Raw genomic sequence first — 4,886 nt, forward strand, 5'->3', positions numbered from 1 at the left:
GTTTAGAAGAGGTAGTGATGAGAAGATAAGTTTATTTTCTGTTCAAACACAAAAACAGCCTTTTAATAACAGCTAAAGGTGACATAGATACTTTATATGGTATAGTATTTAAATGTATGCCTGAGAAACACATAATATTGGCCCTTTAATAAAGATAATAAAATGTTTCTGTGCTGCTATAGTCGTAAACCCCTCTATCAAACTAGAGTTGAATCCAAACTCGTTTGAATTTGAAGAGACAGCCTCAACACGAGTCGATCTGAGACACACCTCAGAAAAGGGGTGAAAGAGGGCATTGTGGAGTTACAGTAAGGAGGAATTCAGCTCCACCTTTAATAGACCCCAGCTGAATGATTTAAATGTGAAAAAGAAGACTTTAAAGGCAGGATATGTCTCCTTTTAAAGCTTTTATTCATGTTTAAACCTGAGAACATTTTCTAAATCTCTGCTTTTAAATGTATGCTGAGGTAAAAATGTTTTTGTCCAATGATGCATCTCAGCCCATTTTTAGGGTTTTCACATGTTTCATGTTTCAATTCTTTATTAATTTCATTAAAACAAAACAAATAATTTTATATACAATATACAATAAATAGAAAAATATAAAAAGAAAAAAATGAGAAAAAAATATGTAATATCAAAATCACAAATAAAATGGCTAAATAACAGCAGTACCGTTACGCAGCAGAATTTTCCATGTTTCCGAGTTCGTCCGCAGGTTGTCATAACATGAGTGCAGCTGACGTCAAATACCTAACGGYGCAGCCAGTGAGAGGAGCACTACCCTGCACAGGGATTAGGTTAATCACAGTGGGGAATGACTGCAGTGCCCTCTTTTCAGAAAGGGGAATTGGTTTTATAATGAGAGAAAGTGAAAACGAAAAGGGAGACCTGAGACGCTGTGTYGTGCCAAAACCAGCAAGACAAATGCTGTTAGGTTTGGGATTCCTGTTTTATTTGACAATCAAATCTGTCAGCATGCACAGAGGAAGAGCTTCTCCCCTCTAATCATCATGTCTGCCTCTTTGTTTCCCTCTCCTATTCAAAGGCAGGTAACAGAGAGACGCCAACCGATAAATAGTTCGTTAGGACTGATTTTGACGCTAAAGCCAGAGCTCACAAATTTGTGTTTTGTTCGCTGCTCTGTGTTCACATGTCAAGGTGAGGTTTCCGTGGCAACTCAGTAACCACCTTCACTTGTGATGCAGAAAGTGAAAACACACAATCATGACCAAATTCCAATGACCTGAGGTCRTCTCCAGAGCAGCAGAGGAGATAACCGAGGCAGTGAAACAACACAACACTGAAGTGTCACTCATGGAGTCACACCTTCTTATCCAGTCGTAGGTTATAAATGATAAACTGTGTAAATAAAACCCTCTGATGTGCTGCCAGGAAGCAAGCACTCATCACCTGAGCTGCAGCTAGGCCGCTTTGTTTACTCACCTGCGGCGCTGATTGCTTTATTTTTGTCGGTTTATCACATGATAGGTTTCAGCGAACTAATCTGATTCATGGTACAACATTCAGTCAAGCTGGAGATAATATAATGTTTAAAATAATTTAATCAAAGTAGACATGTCATGCTTTTAAATCCTCCTTTTTCACTTTTAAATCATTCAGTTTCTGTATAAATTGGAGCTGCGAAGCTTTGGTCTGAATTCCTCCTTATTGTAACTCCACAAGCCCCTCTTTCGCCCCTTTTCTGAGGTGTGTCTCAGAGCAACTCGTGTTGAGGCTGTCTCTTTAAATCCAAGGTTTGAAGAAGCAGTGCATGACAGAAAAAAAACATAAAACCTGGGATGTTATCAGAGCTTCAAAGAGAATCTTCTGCACAAAAAAGAAGAGACGATTGTCACGGATTAAATTTTTCTCAAACTGACTCACTTTTGACATCTTAGGATAAATTTATCTTTCTGTCAGCCTGCCCCTCTGACATTTCTGACTTGCTATTTTAGCGTTTATATTTAAACAGCTTTCAGGAACGTTGCGAGTTGTTTGATCCTGATTTAATATGACTGTGTGTTCGTATGCGTGAGAAAGTGTTCACATCTGAGGTGATCTGGTGCTCGTCTGCTTCTTTCTAACACAGCTGCAGTTTTGTTTGCAGGCGTTCTTTGTGTTTCACTGAGATAAGAGGCATTTGATGAAGTCGTCTTCTCTGTTTTTTTTTTCTTTCTCTTCTGCATCACAACAAAGGTTAGGATCACGTACCCAACCCAGAGGCACACAGTTTGACAGGCTGCCAAACATGCACAAAATGTTTGTTGTTTATGTTTCTGTAAACGAATAAGACAATAAAATGATTTGAAATAGAAAGATGGCATCTGTAATGCAGGCTTGGCCTCTATTTGCATCCTAATTGCATATATTTCCCTTGTCATGTTAAAAACCAGGGTCCAGAAAAAACTAAAAAGTCTAATTGAGCCAATATTTGTTTATACATAAACTCCTGGGGTGTAATGATGGGGTTGCTCAAACATATTGAGTTAAGCTGCATCTTAATTGGTTAATATTAAGAGCTCATCCTCCCAACATCATCTTCATCCTAATTTCTAATTATTATGGTTGTAGAGATAAAGGAGGTGAGAGTACATCAACAGAACGGCTCAAAGCCACCATCACTTTAATTTCGAAAGAAACAACATTTTCTAGAGCTACGATCACATCAGGTGTGATGCTGACCATCAGTGGTTGCTACAGTGCATGACTCACATCCTGCGTGCCACGTCTTCTAAAGAAGTCCCCAACTCAGAGCTCAGCACTGGTGAAATGCTGCCATCTCGTGCACACATCCACACACGTTCTGTGTGGAAGGAAACAACGCCCTCTGTTGTTCACAAAAGGAACCCGCGTGACTTTCCTGCCATGACAGGAAGAGAAAAGGCCAGAACGGGGCTTGTTTTGTGAGATCTATAAAACACAGAATAATTTCACCAATGCTCATGAGCCAATGTTTATTTTTATTTTTTATAGCTATTACCCTGATTTTTGCCTCGTCACACTGTCAGTAGAACCTGTGCTTCTCAGTATTTGTGCTGCCAGGATGCTTGTGCTTTTTGTCATGTCATATTTGCAGGCCTGTGGCAGCCATGTCATTCGCTGCTCGACTTTGTGTTTGTTGAGAAGCACTGAGGCGAGCCGCAGTGTCTGGATTTTGTTGCAACTCAGGTTTGACTCTGAGATTGTTTTTTTTTTTTTTTTTTTTTTTTTGCTTATGTCTCGTTTTTCAAATAGCATCAAATAAATGACAAGGTGGCCTTATTGACCTGTCTTTGTTTACTTTTTAAAAACACTTTGATTATTATCAGGTTAGTTTATTAATTTGTGAGACTAATTGCCTATAAAAAACAACTCAAAGCAACTGGAACCAAGATCAGTTATTTAAATATAATAATGTCATTACTCTTTTATTGTGACAGTAAATATTAAAGTGCAGTAATAAATAAAAACAAACAACTGTTTGCAAGTTGTCAGTTGTTGATACAAATGTTTTGTCTGATTTCTAAGACTGAATAAAAAATAACTTTATATCAGTTCTTTTATTATATTAGGATACTGTGTTACATAAGTATATAACATTACTCACTGTTAAGTTTAATAGATGTGTCCTTCAGATTGTCTACATTTTAATGCAAGCATTATAAACAGCACTATGATATAGTGAGAAGAATCTGTTAAAAAGGAAGTGGCAAATATCCGCTAAAATAAATAAATATATTTGTGCTGTTCCAGCTTACAGCTACAGTAATTGCAATTAAAAACTTAACACAGAGAAACACACCGTACTGTGTGTTTTAATTGTATATTTATACCCTATTATCTGTGCCATTCTAATGTCCTAGCAAATTATGGATGTGTTGTTTGTTACACACTTAAGACTAGAGCTCTGGTTTCAGTCCACTTTGCTCTCAGCAGGCACCTTCCACCCCTGAGATGATACCAGATGCCACCTCTTCCTCACACAAACACACACACGACCGAYATTTAAGGTGGACCTGGTTGTTGAATCAAAGCCTTCTATTTTGTTCCAAACGCAAATAACAGAAAGTTGGATGTAAACTCAAATTAATYGAAAATGTTCATCATATACAAATTTAACATAAAATTAGTAAGATAACTTTCAAATAGCTAACACTTTGAACATGATGCTTCTTTGTTGAAATTTGCAGCATTTGGGGCATCGTTTTTATTTTGAAAATAGTTTTTCCACTTGAATCAATAAAAGGAAATTTTGTTCAAGTGTTTAAACCCTAAACCAAATTGCTGTTTACAAATTTTCCACCAATCTAATAAAAATAATTACAGATAATAAAATGAATTTTACAATTTATTATTTAAAGGAGACACGTCCTGCTTTTAAATTCTTCTTTTTCACATTTAAATCAATCAGTTGGCGTCTATATAAAGTAAGTCCAGACTTTATTTAGAATTTCCATTGCAAATTCTGYGAAGTAATAATTCAGAAAACATCATAGAAAATAAAGAAAACAAAGTTGGTTGAAAAATATGACCAAAACAGAATATAAAGATATCCTTGCAGCACTGGGAGAGACTAAATACTAATTTTCTGCACTCCTAAAGACTCCAATACACAACAAAATGCATTTAACAGATTAAAAAATGAATTTTGCATAATGTCTCCTTTTATCTATATCATTATTTAAACTTAATTTAAATAATTGATTGTATTAATAATAGTCAAAGGATTAAATCCTACTCTGTACACAACATACTGTACAGCAGTCTATTTCAGGACGTTGTTGAATGACTTTATGGAAAAAAATTCTTATCTCACTGCTGCGATCTAGGTTTTGAATAACTGTGTTTGACACACACACACACACACACACACACACACACACACACACACACACACACACACA

General features: G+C 36.4%; 1 protein-coding gene across 3 annotated transcripts in view; it reads left to right on the forward strand.

Moving 5' to 3' along the window:
* pde4ba (phosphodiesterase 4B, cAMP-specific a) overlaps positions 1-4,886 on the forward strand; it is a 177,470-nt gene that overhangs the window by 97,918 nt on the left and 74,666 nt on the right. The window lies entirely within an intron of this gene.

Source organism: Austrofundulus limnaeus, unplaced genomic scaffold (genome assembly GCF_001266775.1).
Source record: "Austrofundulus limnaeus strain Quisiro unplaced genomic scaffold, Austrofundulus_limnaeus-1.0 Scaffold41, whole genome shotgun sequence".
Lineage (NCBI taxonomy): Eukaryota > Metazoa > Chordata > Actinopteri > Cyprinodontiformes > Rivulidae > Austrofundulus > Austrofundulus limnaeus.